The 19,615-nt window shown below is 42.8% G+C and overlaps 1 protein-coding gene across 3 annotated transcripts in view; it reads right to left on the reverse strand.

The window, feature by feature from the left end:
* Positions 1-19,615, reverse strand: part of LOC114664049 (CMP-N-acetylneuraminate-beta-galactosamide-alpha-2,3-sialyltransferase 1-like) — a 400,960-nt gene that overhangs the window by 250,043 nt on the left and 131,302 nt on the right. For 2 of the 3 annotated variants that reach the window (XM_051936015.1, XM_028818033.2), the window contains exon 2: positions 13,742-13,839. The gene's annotated coding sequence lies outside the window, so the exon portion shown is untranslated. The remainder of the gene's footprint in view (positions 1-13,741; positions 13,840-19,615) is intronic. The other variant, XM_028818032.2, reaches the window with a different exon arrangement.

The raw sequence follows: 19,615 nt of genomic DNA on the forward strand, positions 1-19,615 counted from the left end.
AGCCTTGAATATTTTGCTGCCACGACCGACTTATGGTCAAGCAGAACTGCGGAACCTTATTTGAGCTTGACAGTTCATTTTATTGACAGCGAGTTTGAGATGAAAAGCAAGTTTTTGCAAACTTCGTTTTTCCCACAAGACCATACAGCGGAGTTTATTGCAGTGGGCCTCAAAGAAGCGATGTCCGCTTGGGGCTTGGTGGAAGAAAGACTTGTGTGCATCACAACGGACAACGCAGCTAATATGATTAGGGCAGCATCTGTGAATAACTGGCCGAGGCTACACTGCTTTGGTCACAGACTTCATTTACCAAAGGAATAATCGTCATTATTAATCGTGATAAAAATTTTGAGCAAAATAATCGTGATAATCATTTTTTCTGTTATCGTGCAGCCCTACTCTGAAATTATATATGGAATCGGGCACGTTCCCAGCAGTCAGATGGCATTTTAAGAAAGGTCCATTCATTATACAAGCATGCAGCTGTCTTACAAACCAGTTTCTTTCTTTCTTTCCATGCTTGTGGGAGCAGCAGGTGGAAGGGTCCAATGGGAACCCACCCTGGATGGGGCAGCTCAGGAGTCAATCAAGATCCAGCACATCAAGGACTATCTCCCCCAAGACTTCAATCCCTACCAATTCGCATATCGCACAAACCAATCCACAGAAGACGCCATTGCTGTAGCTCTCCACTCTGTGCTGAGCCATCTGGAGCAGCAGCAGAGCTATGTCCGGATGCTGTTTGTAGATTACAGCTCAGCTTTTAATACAATCATTCCTGACATTCTCATCACCAAACTGGTCACTCTTGGCCTCCCCCCTCTCACATGTGTCTGGATAAGAGACTTTCTTACCAACCGGCTCCAGACTGTGAGACTCGGCCCCCACCACTCCTCCATTCGCACACTAAACACCGGTACCCCGCAAGGCTGTGTGCTGAGCCCCCTTCTGTACTGTCTCTACACCCACGACTGCAGTCTGGCCCACAACAACAACCTCATCGTCAAGTTTGCTGATGACACCACGGTGGTCGGACTCATCTCAAAGGGAGACGAGGCAGCTTACAGAGAGGAGGTCCTGAAGTTGGCAGCCTGGTGCTCGAAGAACAATCTGGCTCTGAACACCAGAAAAACCAAGGAGATCATTGTCGACTTCAGGAGGCACAGCAACGACCTAGCCCCCCTCTACATCAACGGCAAGTGTGTGGAGAGGGTCCATACCTTCTGGTTTCTTGGTGTCCTTATCTCCGCTGACATCTCCTGGACAGACAACATCACAGCAGTCATCAAGAAGGCTCAGCAGCGGTTACACTTCCTGAGGGTCCTCAGAAAGCACAACCTGGACTCCAACCTGCTACTGACCTTCTACCGCTCGTCCATCGAGAGCCTGCTGACGTACTGTATCACAGTACGGTACGGCAGCTGCACCATGGCAGACAGGGAGAGGCTTCAGCGAGTAGTAAAGGCAGCACAGAAGATCATCGGCTGCCCTCTCCCCTCCTTGATGGACATTTACATCTCCCGCTGCCTCAGCAGAGCAAAAAACATCATTAAGGACAGCTCCCACCCTGGCTCTGATCTGTTTGACCTGCTGCCCTCAGGGAGGTGCTACAGGTGCATCACAACAAGGACAAACAGACTCAAGAACAGTTTTTTCCCAAAAGCCATAACCATTCTAAACTCACACATGCACTGACTACACTGTCTAACCCCCCAACCCCTGGACTTCCTTCTATCCATCAACTGTGCAATATCCAATATCTAAATGGTACTGATAATAACTGTGTAATATCTGCATACTGTACAATATCATTACTCTCAGGTCCAATATCTACTACTCTCTGCACATGATCATCATTATTGTGCAATATTTACATTATGTGCAATAACCCAATAGTGTAATAGTTATTTATTCTTTCCAGTATTTAAATAATGTGCAATAACTCGATTTAGTTATTATTCTTTCCATTTGTATATAGCGTCGCAGAACTTTTTTTGCAACTTTTTGCACCATTTGTTTATTTTATTTACTTGTTGTGTTCTACATATATGTCTGCACTGAAAGGAGCTGCTTTTAATCTCATTGTACATGTGTATAGTGACAATAAAAGGCATTCTATTCTATAAGATCAGATCCAGCCTTGAAGAAGGTGCCAGTCCAATGCAGGCCAGACTCTCACACACATCGTTTTACAAATCCTGCTTGTCTTTTGCATGAGGATGGAGAACGGCAGCGACTGGAGAAACCTGACAAGGACAGAGAGAACGGAAGGGGATTCCACACTGACAGTGACCGAGAATTAAACTCATTTGGCCGAGGATGTGAGGTTGCAAAATCAAACGCAGTGCCAGTCGCTTCCTGTCAGATTAAATAACAGCAGCTAACATAAAAGAAAAAATAAACAGCCACCATAGCAACATCAGCTTGTTTTCACTTCACTTCTCTCTGTTTCCTGGTTAGGACATTGGGATGTCAAAGAGCAGTGGGCTTGGAACGGGCTTCACATTTGATTATAAGCTCACCGGCCACTTTATTAAGTACACTTTACTAGTACCGAGGTGGATCCAGAACTGTCGTAATTCTTCATGGCATTGAATCAATAAGGTGCTGGAAACATTCCTCCGTTATTTTGCTCCATATTGACATGATAGCATCACACAGTTGCTGCAGATTTGTTGGCTGCCCATTCATGATGTGAATCTTCTCTTCCACCACATCTCAAAGTTGCTCTATTGGATTGAGATCTGGTGACTGGGGAGGCCATTTGAGTCCAGTGAACTCACTATCATGTTCAAGAACCCAGTTGGAGATGATCTGAGCTTTGTGACATGACGTGTTATCCTGCTGGTAGAAGCCATCAGAAGATGAGTACACTGCAGTCATAAAGGGATGGACATGGTCAGCAGCAATACTCAGGTAGGCGGTGGCATTTAAACGATGCCCAGTTGGTACTAAGGGGCCCAAAGTCTGCCAAGAAAATATCCCCCAAACCATTAGACCACCAACAGCAGCCTGAACCGTTGATACAAAGTTGTTGACGCCACATTGAGAGCCTACCATCTGAATGTTGCAGCAGAAATCAGACCAGGCCATGTTTTTCCAGTCTTCTGTTGCCCAATTTTGATGAGCCTCTATAAATTGTAACCTCAGTTTCCTGTTCTTATCGGTCAAGAATGTCACCCGGTGTGGTCTCCTGCTGTTGTAGCCCACCTGCTTCAAGGTTTGATGTGCTGTTCATCTGTATACCTTGGTTGTAACGAGTGCTTATTTGAGTTACTGTTGCCGTTCATTAAGTTCAAACCAGTCTGGCCATTCACCTCTGACCTCGGGCATCAACAAGGCCCAGATAATTGTCACTCACTGGACTTTTTCCCTTTTCAGACCATTCTCTGTAAACCCTTGAGATGGTTGTGGGTGAAAATCCCAGCAGATCAGCAGTTTCTGAAATACCAGCGTGTCTGGCACCACCAACCATGTCACATTCAACGTCACTTCACTCACCTTTCTTCCCCATTCTGATGCTTGGGTTAAATGTCAGCAGGTCATCTTGACAATGTCAACAGGCCGAAATGCATTGAGTTGCTGCCATGTGATTGGCTGATTAGACATTTGCATTAACAAGCAGTTGAACAGCAGTGTACCTAATAAAGTGGCCAGTGCCTGGGTACAGGGTGGCATACTGGTGCAGTGGCTAAAGCTGCTATCACATTGGATCTCAGTCCCATTACTAGTTGGGGTGCCTTCTGTGGGCAGTTTGCATGTTTTCCGTGTGTTCATGTTGTGGAGGGGGGCTTCCGGTCCCATAGAGCCCTCCTCTTCCTGCCGACCACGTTCTTGTTATTTCTCAGTTCTGTTTTGGACTCAGGTCTGTAAAAGCGTATTTGCTGTTTTGTTTTGCTCAATTTTGCCAAATATACGGGGTGGAGACCCCAACTCTTTATGATTGCTGTCTCTCTCTCTCTATTTTACAATATACAGTTAGGTCCATAAATATTTGGACAGAGACAACTTTTTTCTAATTTTGGTTCTGTACATTACCACAATGAATGTTAAATGAAACAACTCAGAAGCAGTTGAAGTGCAGACTTTCAGCTTTAATTCAGTGGGGTGAACAAAACTATTGCATAAAAATGTGAGGCAACTAAAGCATTTTTTTAACACAATCCCTTCATTTCAGGGGCTGAAAAGTAATTGGACAAATTAAATAACTGGAAATCAAATGTTCATTTCTAATACTTGGTTGAAAACCCTTTGCTAGCAATGACGGCCTGAAGTCTTGAACTCCTGGACATCACCAGATGTTGGGTTTCCTCCTTTTTAATGCTCTGCCAGGCCTTTACTGCAGCGGCTTTCAGTTGCTGTTTGTTTGTGGGCCTTTCTGTCTGAAGTTTAGTCTTCGACAAGTGAAATGCCTGCTCAGTTGTGTTAAGATCAGGTGACTGACTTGGCCATTCAAGAATTTTCCACTTCTTTGTTTAATAAACTCCTGGGTTACTTTGGCTGTATGTTTTGGGTCATTGTCCATCTGTATCATGAAACGCCGCCCAATCAATTTGACTGCATTTAGCCGGATTTGAGCAGACAGTATGTCTCTGAACACCTCAGAATTCATTCGGCTGCTTCTGTCCTGTGTCACATCATCAATAAACACTAGTGTCCCAGTGCCACTGGCAGCCATGCACGCCCAAGCCATCACACTGCCTCCACCGTGTTTTACAGATAATGTGGTATGCTTTGGATAATGAGCTGTTCCACGCCTTCTCCATACTTTTTTCTTGCCATCATTCTGGTAGAGGTTGATCTTGGTTTCATCTGTCCAAAGAATGTTTTTACAGAACTGTGCTGGCTTTTTTTGATGTTCTTTAGCAAAGTCCAATCTAGCCTTTCTATTCTTGAGGCTTATGAGTGGCTTGCATCTTGCAGTGCACCCTCTGTATTTACTTTCATGCAGTCTTCTCTTTATGGTAGACTTGGATATCGATACGCCTATCCCCTGGAGAGTGTTGTTCACTTGGTTGGCTGTTGTGAAGGGGGTTCTCTTCACCATGGAAATGATTCTGTGATCATCCACCACTGTTGTCTTCCGTGGACGTCCAGGTCTTTTTTGCGTTGCTGAGTTTACCAGTGCTTGCTTTCTTTCTCAGGATGGACCAAACTGTAGATTTTGCCACTCGTAATATTGTAGCAATTTCTCCGATGGGTTTTTCTGTTTTCGCAGCTTAAGGATGTCTTCTTTCACCTGCATGGAGAGCTCCTTTGACCGCATGTTGTCTGTTCACCGCAAAATCTTCCACATGCAAGCACCACACCTCAAATCAACTCCAGGCCTTTTATCTGCTTAATTGATAATAGCATAACGATGGACTTGCCCACACCTGCCCGTGAAATAGCCTTTGAGTCAATTGTCCAATTACTTTTGAGCCCCTGAAATGAAGGGATTGTGTTCAAAAAATGCTTTAGTTGCCTCACATTTTTATGCAATCGTTTTGTTCACCCCACTGAATTAAAGCTGAAAGTCTGCACTTCAACTGCATCTGAGTTGTTTCATTTAAAATTCATTGTGGTAATGTACAGAACCAAAATTAGAAAAAAGTTCTCTCTGTCCAAATATTTATGGACCTAACTGTATATATAAACAGTATATATACCTGTATATATATGTATATATATAATTTTTGTTTTGATTTTCATCAAAAAGATTTTATGTTAAATTAAATGGCAACTCTGAAATGCTGGCCAAGTACGACTGACATTGCTTGTTGTAGGAGTGTGCCCTGTGGTGGGCTCAGTGACACCGGAATAGACCCCCAAATTGGCTAAGCAGGCTCAGGATCTGGATGGATGGACGGATTCAAATGACATAAGGAGCCAATTTGTTTCTTTGAGATGGGAATAGGAATCCGTGTTCTTGCTTTATACCCTGCTGCTCCACACATATACACCGTTGGTATAGAACCTGATGATTCACTGTGAGGTGGCAGGAGATGCCAAATGTGCGCCAGTCTGAAGGAATGCTGCTTAACATCGGATTGACTCCATTCCTCCTTGAGAGTAAAGTATGACCTGATGGCTCCTAAAGTGCTCTTGAGCTCTGGAGGTGTCCTTTGCATGTTCTAAATATTGCCGGCTCAACCATCAATGAGCAGTAAGTCTGTCCAGGCCTCGTCTCGAATGCTCTAAATTGTTTTCAGCTCATCAACCACTAAAAATAATACAATAAAAAAAAAAACAGATTGATGAAGCCAGTCCCTCCAAAGTAAGTTGGATGTTGACACAGAAAACCTGAGCCAGCCAGTCAGCCACCGCTACTCCTTGTGACTACAATGTCACCTTTTTATTCTGACAGAATGGGGGCTTCTCTCAGTGGGGCTGTCGATCGTTAAGACCACTCAAGCAGTTTTAGCTGGGAGGTGCCGAATTGTCTCCCGATGAGGATTTTTCAGGGCTGGTGGCTTTCTTTGTGTCTGTTAGATATGGCACCCTGCCGTGTCAAGTGAATGGCCACCTCTGGCTTGAGCACATCTGACACTGCTGGAAAAACAAAGGACAAAAGGAAGTAGCTTTGAAGTAAGGGACCCTGCAGGCTATTCATTTTAATTGTCAGTTGCTGGGGCCGCAATTTCATGATGGCCTAACATTGTCTCATTATTAACAGGGTGACCAAATGTCCCCTATTCCCTGTGAAAGTCCTGCATCTCAAGTTATTCTTAAAGCATCTTTATTTGTCCTGAATTTTAGGCATGGCTAAGTGAGGCCTGAATCAGCTAACGCAGACGTTACACCCTGCATGTGTTTGCGCACCATTTCTTGGTGGCCTGTCGATGAGAGGTCCTCTGATGTCACAAACAGGACAAGAGATGGTTTAGGCAGGGGTGCGGAAATCCAACGCCCGACTCGTCCGACACGGGTAAATTGACCGTCGGACATGCGTGTTTTTCTGGTTTCAGTTGTCCGCGGACAAGTGCAATTTTCTGGAGAAAAAATATTATATGTGCTGTGCAGGGCACATTTTACCACTACTTTCACATTTTAAACATTTGGGTACGTACTTTGTGCGGAAACAGTCTACTTAGGCATGTTCTTCATGTCTCAAATTGGTCTTCATTATTGTTTACAAAATGACGGCTGATTTTTCAAAGGGGAAGCACTCTTACGGTCTTACGTAAGTATTTTACCCTAATATTTACACGCTAGGAGATGCGGTCATTTTTTTCATGTCGACATTACGATGTAATCTGATGATTTTTCATTATAATCGATAACTTTTATATATTACCAGTAACAGCACACTGCACGATAACGTGCAGTGAATACACTTGACTTCAGCCTTCCTAGTTTTCATCCTCTTTCTCCGTCTCTGTTTAGCATTCGTTTGCTCAGAGGTTGATGCGCTTGCTGCTTCCTGAGCAGCTCTTCTTTTCTCCACCCTAGCAGCCCGCTGCTTCTCTTCTTTCGTTGGCATCTTTTCGCGTTAAAACTGATTAAGTTAGTTTTTGTGTTGCAATTACTTAGTACGTTTTCTTTAATTTTTCACTTAAGCTGGCACTTACAGTAAGTCTTCAATCTGCCTCAAGAATGATTAGCGAAGGTGGTGGGGAATGAGAACGGCTCCCATACGCATGCGCTGCCCTGCTGCGTGGTGCAGAGAGTTGATTCAAAAATAAAATAAAATAAAAATAAAGAGTAATACAAATCATCAGCCCAAAAGCAGATAGTAGACATCACGTAGTATATGTGTACCAAAAAGTCAAAAGGTGAAATGGTTTGCGAGCTACAGGTGATTTAAAATCCTGGACAGACAAACGAACAGCCACGGTAGCGTATTATAGAAGATGATTGATAAAATTCATTGTTTCTACATAAAAATGCAGTCATTTTACTTACAATACAAATGTTTTCACCACATAACAAAGCTTGTTAGGCAGTTAATTTGCGATTTCGTGTAGGTTGTGATATATTGAGGAGTTAAGAAATTTATTGCGTGACAACATCAATTTTGATGAGCTGTCAATAGATCGTTTTTGATTAGCGAATATTTCATATACAACAAGTTGGTTTCGCGCTGTCAGCTTATTAAAAATAAAGGAGAAAACATTCTAATGGTTTCTATAAAAATCTTCACTGTAACTGTAGTATATGAAACAGAACTAGTGTAGCTATAATGAAGGCATTGTTTATTAGTGAGTTAAAATGATAAGGGAATCTTTTATATAATGTTCTAGAGCAAGGTGGCAAAATACTACTCCAAGAAAGAACTTTTTTCAGTTTTAAAATGGAAGGCAGTTTTGGTATCAATAAAAGAGATCACAAAAAATAAACTATTTTTCACTTTTGTTATTTGTTTATGGACAAGTGAATTTAACTGGCGGACAAGTGGATTTTCTAAGTTTACTTGTCCGTGGACAAGTAGAAAAAAATCTGATTTCCACACCCCTGGTTTAGGCCTCCAAAAATACCCATAAAGCAAACCATGTTTCATAATTTGGCATGATTGTGGGTCCTCAAAGCCCGCCAGTGTTTATTTCCATCGTTAGGTCCGCTTCTAGTGTTGCTGGGGGTGTGGTATTTGAAGTGGGGACCCCTGAGTGATCAACACAACGGGATAAAAGGAGCACTGTGAATGCAAATCCATATCCAATCTGCGGATACCAAGTCTCTGAAGTATTCAAATATATCTTTGTACTCTTTTCTCCCATGTACTTTCAGTATTAACTTTGTTCTGTCGACTGTGATTATTATCTCTCATATTGGGCTTCGCTTTTATTTCAATTTATATATGTTACCGCTAAAGTGCAGAAATCAGTTATTCTGCAGATTATCTAGGTAATGTGCAGATTAACTAGAGTGATCCATTAAAGTGCCGAAAATTGTTTCATTTCTCAAATTACCTACTAGGCACTCGTTAAAGTGAAAATAAGTTCTTTGCTGGAACAACAGCAACGTTTCTGTACGCTTAAATTAACATAATGTTATTTATTTCTTTTTCGATATCTAAAGAATCAAGGTAATACAATCAAACAATCAACAAATTAGTTGATAGAATCAATCATCAATCAATTAAAAAACTATAATACAAAGAATCAAACGGTTTAAAAATATTATATAATTATATTATTGTTACAATATGTCAAACGATTCTTCAGCATGGACAAACTTTTTCACACTTTCTCGCGCATCTGACAACGGCTCAATGAGTTTTTCACAGCCTTGTACAGTCAACACATCATACCTTTGAATTATTCGATAATCTCGAGAGGATTCTTTCTTCTTGGAAACTTTTATTCGCTTTACATCTTCAATTATGGAATCATACTTTTGTTTTGTCATTAAAACACTATTATATTTTGAATCTTCGCTAAAGAGGTTTGCGAAGAATCTTTTCTTCATTTTACTCACCAATTCGGTCCTTGCTGGTATACTAGGAGTTAAATGTATCTGCTTTCAAAAAAATCACGACACAAATTCACGCGCTAACAGGCAGAAACGAATTTGAAAACCGAATTAGCTATGCTACGCACTGGCAGCCGACGCAAATTATGAGAAATAAAAACAACCGGCGATGACAAGACGCTGGCGAAACCAAACTAAAAGTGGAGGGAGAGGTGGAAGGAGTAGGGAAAGGAAATGAGAGAAACAAACTTTTGAACTTTAACGATACGGAAGCCGTTAATGTGTACATTACCTAGGTAAAATGAGGAAAACTCTTGATTCCACACGTTAATGGAGCAAATCAGTTAATCTGCAGATTAGCTAGGTAATGTGCACATTAACGGCTTTCGAGCATTAGCAGTAACACATATACAGTATATGAATTGTCACACACTAGCAATTAGGGAGCAGCTTACGGACCCGACGAGTAACGCGAAATCACAAGACAGGAGACAGCGACGGTGTATTAACCGATCTCTCTTTATTTTGACAGGAAAGACGAGAAAACAACCCCTTGAGTTCATCTCCAATACCTTCGCCAGACGCTTCCAGGTTCCTCCGCTTCCTCCGGTCCACCAGTGATGACGTCACCATCCCATAACCCTCTGCACACTGTTTCCCCCATTTCCGTTTCCACTGCATAAATTGTCCGTGTTGCCACTACTGTTTTGTCTCTTGTTATACTTACATGGCTGACTGTTTTTGCAAGCCTGGCTTTGAGAATCTACAGTATACGGGGAAGGAATCCCCAACCCTTAACCTTGTGCTTATCAGGGGGTGGCACAGTGCACTTACGCTTTCTCTCAATCTACTGCAGACCAGTTACAGGAAATTCTGCCTGGCCTTGATGAGGTCACTTCCAGTTCTGGCCCTGATGACCTCACTTCCTGTGTGTGACTTTAAAACAGCCATTTTGTCTCATATAAATGAGTTCTGCCTTGAACTCAGCACTGAAAAAACGATTTCTTTGCTTCTTCCTGAAACCAACTTCCAATATGTGGGGTGGCTACCCCAAACCTTTTTGTGTTGACTTTTTGTCCTTTCTTCTGACAATTATATATATATATATATATATGTGTGTGTGTGTGTGTGTGTGTGAGTAGGTGGGTGTGCAGTAAGTGGGCTTTGTGATGAACAGATGACAAATCCAGGGCTTCATTTTGCCTTACGCCCAATACTGCCATGACGGGCTCCAGCCACCCTGTGACTCAGATTTGGATTGATGACATGTAAAATTTAATAATATTCTCCATCCCACATTATTCAGTTCGTACTGTACGGTAGGACGATCGCCTGATTGGCGGACCAGGCTGATAATAAGACAATCAGACTGCCCGCATGTGCTGGCAATGTAATACACGGGTGGTTGGCTGCCTTGCATCAACCCAGAGATAAGTGCCCTGTGATAAGTGGTCCGTGGTGCTTTGCTGATTTTTACTAGGAGCCTTAGTATAAAAGGAGCCTACGTGGGACAGAATGGGGAACATAAGAAAGACAAGAGCCATGATAACAGAATCAGAAGGTGTGGCAGGACGAACCAATCAAGGTGTGTGAAAGGCAGCATGGTGGATGTCCCCGTGATGGAGTAAAGGATTAACTGTCTAGGGGTGGATTGTCCCTACTGATTTATTGTTGTAGAGTGGGTGCGATCATGATGGAGTCCTCTCTAGGGATCTGAGGTACACCAGAGCGAGCGAGAAGAAAGACAAGAGGAGATCCAACCCCAAGTGCCCGACGCCACTCATGGCAGCCAAAATGAGGGTTGGGTTGGAGAGGACTGTGGCTACTGAAGTCTCTGCCAGTTAAGCAAGCAAACGGTGAGCCAAAGTGGGTGTTGGGCTGGGCTTGTTGATGGAACAAGGACCCGATGACTGTAATGGCTTTATTGTTGGGTTTTTAATCGCACGAATGTTCACTGTTTTAATAGATTATTTATTTATCGGATTTTTTGATGCACTGCCCCTTGGACACTTTGATTTGGATTGCTTTAATAAAAGCACTGGAACACTTATCCACCTACCCCTTGCTTTTCATGTGATTGTCCTCATTTGCTAGCTCATCCTCGGGTACATTATCAGCGGTAGCAGGTTCAACAGGATCCGTCACATGTCCATGAAACGTAACACACAGTTGTCAAACCAAAAACCAGATTGTAAATCATAGTCAACCAGTTCACCTAAAACACCAAAAGTTAAACACGCCCAACTATTCGTTTCACTCCTTAACCCTTGGATGGTTTAAGAAATCTTTCTACCAACAGGATGGTGTGCCGCTCACTCCTAAGCTATGTGGTTGCAACCACTCCACAAAATGGCGGCACGTAAAACAAACAAAACGACTTTGAAAAAGAAGCAAAACAAATTCAATAAACTCCAGAATTGGAATCTACATGTTGTTAAAGCTAAAATAGATCTGAAAACACCACAAGAAAGTCAAACTAAGTTAGAAATTAAACCAAATCCTAACGCCTTCATTCTCCTCCTTCTCTCACATACAATGCTGCCGAATCCTCCTCCTCCTCCTCGTCAAACACGCCCTTCAGTTTACTCGTCTCCCGACTCCAAGGGACAAGACGTCCTTTTCAGGGAATACTTCCAGTGCTTCACCCAGTCCCCAGAGAAGCTCTTCCTACTCAACGAAACCCTCTCCAGAGGAGTGTGGTTCCACGTCAGGAGCCCCAGGTGTCATCGCCTTTCCAGTCAGCCCCACCCTCTTAAAAATACAGACCCCCTAGAGAGGACACCAGGGATCGTCCTCACAACTCACTGATGCCTTTCTCCAACTCCTCAGCGTACCAAACTTTAAACTTCTGGCCCTAATGGGACACATTGTAGTTCTTATCTGGCACAGTTCCAAATAACCTCCTGGGTGAGATGATGCCATCCTATCCAGAGAATGTTCCAGATATTCCCCTGGATGGAATAAAGGTCTCCGTATACTGTACTGTATATACTCGCTGTAAGAACCATTTTCCTAGTAATATAAGATTCATAAATATTTAATTAAGATGACAATGCATAATCTATGGGAGGTTCCTATAACCCCCATAAGTAGAATTGAATTGGTGTATTCTTGTCATTTCTATCTGCTTTGACTAAACATTATTCTTCAGTTAGTGACCAGCCTTGCCATGTATAAGGTGTAGAGGGCATAAAGTTTTAAACCGTGCCCATGCCTACGTGCTTATGGGCCTATGGACCTTTTAAGTGTGTGAAGTAACTTGTGCTTATTTAAGTGCAAAGCCATACGCTTAAAGTGTACAGAAGAAGAAGCTAAGAATCTTTAAGTATAGAAGAAGAACTTTTAAGTACAGAAATAACTAAAGTTTCTCAAGAAAAGGTAAGTTTAGAGAAGATATATTTTTACCCTTTTTATCTTTTATTCTACGTGTGTAAATACTTTTTTCTTTATTCTTGTGTGGATTATTTGCTTTTAACTTTCACTAAATAATTTTAAAATAAATTTTTGGACTGAGAGATTTCTTTCGGCACGTGTTTTACCCATGCTCGATCTCGCCTTATACTTCGGCGGCTACACTCGCATATAAGTCGGGTCTTGAAACTCAAACAATCGATCATAAAATCAGACCCCAACTTATACGCCCGTTCAAAAATGAGACACTTAATTATTTTTTGTACATCTTCTTGCCTCCTCCAATCTTGTGCCAGTTTCTCAAACACATCAAGTTTTGTTGCAGCTGCGCAGTTACAAATTTCTTTTGCTACTTCAACGACATTTAATTTAAAACCAGCTTCATATTTTCTTCTGATTGAACGCTTCATCGTAGATAAGGGATGCTCTTACAATAAAGGTGTATGAGATTGTGAGATACAAAAAACACAAATCAGTGTAAACGTCACTTCAGAATAGTTTGAGTATTACCATGTGGTCACGTAGGCACAATACATAGTGATAAAAGGCAGTGTGCTCCCCTCTCTCAGGTGGGTGTTAGCATATCGTAATCTCTTGGACCAATAGCGTGAGTTTTCTGCATTCGACTTATACGACCGACATTATAAAAAACTGGAAATTATACGGTAAAATCAAGCCCTGACTTATCCATGGGAGAACTTATCTGTAAGTATATACAGTAATGTAACCCAAGATTTACATTTCCATCAGTCAGTCAGTCATTATCCAACCCGCTATACCCTAACACAGGGTCATGGGGGTCTGCTGGAGCCAATCCCAGCCAACACAGGGTGCAAGGCAGGAAACAAACCCCGGGCAGGGTGCCACGTCTCCATCAAATATGCTAAATTGCATTGTCTCCTCATACTTGCAAGATTAAGAAAACCAAAATCAAACGTACCTACCCGACAGCTCTGATGATAAGATGAAAGGTGGGAAGGTGAAAAACCACAGGGGAAGTCTTGATGGAAGCTGGATGTGCTCTGGCTCCCCGTGACCCTGAAATAAGAATAAGTGACATCAATAAATGGACTGGTAGATCCATGACATCGCATGGGGATGGGGAAATAATGATATTTAACTTACAAATAGATCCAAAAGGCAGTGTTACTTATAGAAATCACATGCAACCGCCAGCAATATCCACTGATAAACCTAATGTGGACCACCCTACAGAATGTGGTCATCATTTTTAAAACCCACCAGTTACAGTTAGCTGAGCATCGGGACACTAGTCAGCCACATTGGCTAGTCAAATTGGATTGTGATGCCTCTTGACATGAGACACAACTCAAGAAAATGGTTAGGTTAGGGGTAGGGTGAGGGTTAGGAGTTAGGGTTAGAGGACAGCACACATCAGGAGTGTAAATTATTAGATAAGCACAAAGGCAGGTGGTCACCTCAGAAGACCACCAAAGTCATATATTTAAGAAGAAACAAGAGTGATGATGGGAATTTGAAATATGGCAACTAAATTGAGCAAATACAAATGGTCTACAGCTTGAAGTCCTAAATTACATAAAAGCTGTGATTGGATTGTTTCTTAACAACAAAAAGAGCTTTTGGTTAAAGGGCTGCCTATTTGTTAAGACATTTTCACGCACAACACTCTCTAAAGTTTACTCAGAATGGTGTGAAAAACAAAAAGAAACCTCCAGTAAGCGGACAGAAGTGGCTTACTGATGAGATGGGTCAGAGGAGAATGGCCAGCCTGATGTGAACTGAGAGAAAGGCTACGGTAACTCAGATGACCACTCTGTGCTACTGTGGTGAGCAGAAAAGCATCTCAGAATGCACAACACGTCGACCCTGGAGGTGGAGGGGCTACCACAGCAGAAAACTACGGCGGATTCCACTCTTGTCCGTCAGGAACAGTAAGCTGAGGCTCCAGTGGGCAGAGGCCCACCAAAACTGGACATCTGAAGACTGGAAAATAAAGCCTGGTCTGATGAATCTCAAAGAAGCACACATGTGGTAGGTAGGGGTAGAATTCTGCACTAACAGCATGAATTTACACATCCAACCATACCTTGTGTGGTAGTGGTGAAATGGCGTGGGGAATGCTTTCTTCACACACTTTGGGCCTGTTGATACTAATGAATAATCGCTTGAATGCCATGGCCTATCTTATTGTTGCTGGCCACAAAATCTTTGAATGCCCATGTCCAGCATGACAATGCACCATGTCACAAAGCAAAAGTCACCTTAAACTGCTTTCATGAACAGGACAATGAGGTTGGTGTTCTTCAGTGGCCTTCCAGTCACCAGATCTGAATGGGATGTGGAGGAGCAGAATGTGCAGCTGACAAACTTGAGAGTGAAGTGCGTGATGCAGTTGTGTCAACATAGACCAGAATCTCAAAGGAATCTTTCCAACATCTTATGGAATCCATGCCATGAAGAACTGAGGCTGGTATGAGAGCAAAAGGAGGTCCCAATCACTACTAGTGCAGTGGTCCTAAGAATTTGATTAGTGAGTGTATATTAGTATTGTGCAATTATGGTAAACTATTTACATTGTCTCAAGATGCATGGGGTACATCTAGACCCTGATAGATAGATAGATAGATAGATAGATAGATAGATAGATAGATAGATAGATAGATAGATAGATAGATAGATAGATAGATAGATAGATAGATAGATAGATAGATAGATAGATAGATAGAACTTTTTAGTCCTCAAAGGGAAATTTGGCTTTTTACAGAAGCTCAGTAATGCATACATATATTAATATTATAACAAACAACAAGCCCTCTCTCACACATCCCTACTTTCAGGCATCAGGATACTCAAATCTGTAATAAAATGCAGAGCTTCTCTATAAGTTTTCCTTTTCTGGGTGCGCTGAATGGCCATCCGTTTTGTTCTTTTTTTCTCTTTTGTGGCTCAGTGTCATGAAAGTGGCCTATCAGACGCCGGCCCTGATCGTTTTTATTTAAGTTTGAATGGAGAGGTTTATAATCAAGACGATCGAAGTGGGGTAGAGATAACTGCTGGGTAGCTGATTGCTGTAAATATCCATACGTTCAGTCAGATTATTGTAATGATCCTTATGATCAACGGAATCATAATGAATGCTGGAATGTGTCCAATTCCAACAAAATAAATGAATAAATAAACAAAAGGAAGGCAAACAGAAACAACAGCAGGCACTGCATTTTTAATAAATGTTGCGTAACCCTTTGCTGCCCAACGTGACAGCACTCCGCACGTTCCACTTGCTTCTTTTCTGGATGTATGCAGTTATGCTGTATTTCTCGATTTTCTGTTAGTTCTCCTCTTCATGATGGATCGGTGGTGGAGAACTGGGGGAAAATAAACTAAAAGCATCTCTTCACCCACCTGCTGTCCTTACTCGTCTGTTTACTCATCTCAATCCCAAATTAAATAACACAATCATGCAGACCACAGCAGCAGCACTCGCCTGAAGAGCTTTGTAAACACAGGACCACGGTACAATTGTTTCACTTCCCTCATCCACTGTTGGGGTCTGCTAAATCCGTACAGGGCTGCAGGAGATGAGGTTTATCCAATGCAGGACCAAGCAATGGATGACACAGATCCACAACACACTTAATTACATGAAACCAATTGACAGTCACCAGTTAATCTAAAACACACATCTATACAGTACTGTGACCACCACGGGGCGCTACAAGCCTCAGACACAGCTTCATAGACGCAAGTCCTGGTAAAAATAAAAGGCTTACTGGCACAAAATACCAAAAAGCGACATGAACTAACACAATTCTCCTTTTTTTCCCTCTCTTTTTCCACTCCTCCAGGTGAGCCCTGTACTTCTTCCACCTGACTCTAACTTGCCTGGATCAGATTGATTGGTCTCTTTTATCTCAGACCCATGAGGGTGCTAGGGCATAGCCCGATGGAATTACTTCTGGGTCAATCGGAAGTTCCTTAAAATATGGATTAAGAATCCCATCAGCTCCTCCTGGTGGCCGTCACGGAACACAAAAGGGCTCGCTCGTGGGACTACAGCTCCCATCATGCCCTGCAGACATCCATGTGGGAATCCTATCCGAAGAAGGCTGCCATCTAGCGTATTTATCAATGCTCATCTCCCCCCAGTACTTTCATTGTGCTGGCCTGCCAGCCGGGTAAGGGTCCTTGTTCATTCCCAGACGTGATGCCAGTCCACATGTGCCGTCCATTACGGTACCCAGAGAAAAGTGGAAAAGAGCATGGGGGAACTTGGTAAGTCCATAATGGCTTGTCCGAGATTTCATGTGAGAACACTGGTGCTATTAGAAAATACAGCAAAAAACATTCTACAGCCCACCGCGTGCAGTTCATGGTCTTGGGGGCCCAAGCCTATTTCAACTGCATCTGCAGCATATATGTAGTGCCACTTTAATGGGAGGCAAACCCATGCCCTCCATTTTATAAGGTGCCTATAAAAAGAACTCACTCTGTTGGAAGTTTTCACTTTCTATTGATCTACAACATTGAATCACATTTGGCTTCATTTGGCTTTTTTTAAACTGATCAACAGGAAAAGACTTTTTAATGTCGATGTGAAAACATATCTGCAAAGTGGTCTAAATTAATCACAAGCATAATATACAAAAGAAAAATTAGTGTATTCAATATACTTAAGTATACTTCATGAGTATTCACCCTGTTTAATATGCTCAGTAGTGCAGTACTTTGGCTTTGGAAGTCACAGAATTAGTTCAGTGGAGACCACCAGGCTGGGGGGTTTCAGTTGATTGTAGTATAAATGCCCCTGAATATGGAAGGGTCAGTTTATGACGAGCCAGCATGGTGGTCTAACCTACACAATGAAGACCAAGCCCAGATTAAGACCCCCGACAGGTCCATGGGTGACTATGTTCCTTATAGAGAGTTGCTCAACAATGCAGCGCATGGATACACAGATTAGAACATTAGAACAATCTGGGTGAGAACAGGCCAAAAAAACTCACCAGTCCTAAACACTTACTTCTTCTACTATAACATCAAGTCGAGTTTTGAAAGTTCCTTAAGTCCTATTGTAGTCCTACTCTGGGTGTTCACCGCTTGGAGACTCGATTGTTTTATCAAGCAAAGGATGGTTCCCTCCCTCTGTCATTTCAACTCTCGGAGACTCGATTGTTTTATCAGGTAAGGGGGGGTTCCCCCCTTAGTCATTTCAACTCTTGGAGACAACATTATTTCATCAAGTAAAAGGGAGGGGATTCCCCTTGGTCATTTTGGCACTCAGAAACTCAATTGTTTAATCAAGCAAAGGGTGTAGCCCCCCCCCCCCCCCTCAGCTATTTCAACTCTTGGATACTCAATTATTTAATGAAGAAAGGGGGGTTCCCCCCCTTGGTCATTTCAACTCTTGGAGACCACATTGTTTCATCAAGTTAGAGGAAGGAGGTTCCCCTTGGTCATTTCAACTCTCGGAGATTCAATTGTTTTATGGTCATTTTGGCACACAGGGACTCTATTGTTTTATCAAGTAAGGGAGGGTTCATCCCTTGGTCATTTCAACTCTTGAAGACCATATTGTTTCATCAAGTAAGAGGGAGGGGGTTCCCCTTGGTCATTTTGGCACTCAGAAACTCAATTGTTTTATCAAGCAAAGGGTGGTTCCCCCTCTCAGCCATTTCAACTCTTGGAGACTCGATTGTTTTATCAAGTAAGAGGGAGTTCCCCTTGGTCATTTTGGTGCTTGGAAACTCAATTATTTTATCAAGTAAGGAGCATTCCCCTTGGTCATTTTGGCACTCTGAGACTCGATTGTTTTATCAAGTAAGGGAGGGGTTCCGCCTTGGTCATTTCAACTCTTGGAGTCTACATTGTGTCATAGAGTAAGGGGGTGGGTTTCCCCTTGGTCATTTTGGTGCTCAGAGACAATCGTTTCATCAGGCTAGGCCTGGTTTTCCCCCGTTGGTCATTTTGATTCTTGGAGTCTATATTGTTTTATCGAGTGAGAGGGGTTCCCCTTGGTCATTATGCTGTGTGGAGACTCGATTGTTTCTTCACGCAGGAGGCTGGGGTTGACCTCCTTGGTCATTTCAGCGTCATTTCATTTTGGAATGTGGCCCCTTGCTTTCACAGGCCCAGGGGCACACACCTAGAACACCCTGATGGTACATCCGCCCCTAATAAAGACAAAAGAACACGTCATGCAACTCCATGAAATCCATCCATTTTCCACCCGCTGAATCCAAACACAGGGTCAGGGGGGTTTGCTGGAGCCAATCCCAGGGCACAAGGCAGGAACCAATCCCGGGCAGGGTGCCAACCCACTGCAGGATACACACAAACACCCCCACACACCAAGCACACACTAGGGCCAATTTAGAATCACCAATCCACCTAACCTGCATCTCTTTGGACTGTGGGAGAAAACCGGAGCGCCCGGAGGAAACCCACGCAGACACGGGGAGAACATGCAAACTCCACGCAGGGAGGACCCGGGAAGCGAACCCAGGTCCCCAGGTCTCCCAACTGCGAGGCAGTAGCGCTACCCACTGCGCCACCGTGCCGCCACTCCATGAAATGATGACTGAAAATCACAGGTCTGGGGTAGTAGACAAAAGAAAATATCTGAATCGCTGAATATCCAAATGAATCATTAAGAAACGGAGAGAGTGTGGTAGAGCTGTAAATCTGCTAACAAACAGAGCGCCAAGAGTGAGTGTCAATGGCTGATAGCCTCAGTACATCTGTGGGCACTCCACAAGCTTGTCGTTTAACTCCGCTTTTGTGCATCGTGTTTACAAATGACTACAGGAGTTTACACAAGGACATCTTGCCTGAA

Source organism: Erpetoichthys calabaricus, chromosome 13 (assembly GCF_900747795.2).
Source record: "Erpetoichthys calabaricus chromosome 13, fErpCal1.3, whole genome shotgun sequence".
In the NCBI taxonomy this organism is placed as follows: Eukaryota; Metazoa; Chordata; class Cladistia; order Polypteriformes; family Polypteridae; genus Erpetoichthys; species Erpetoichthys calabaricus.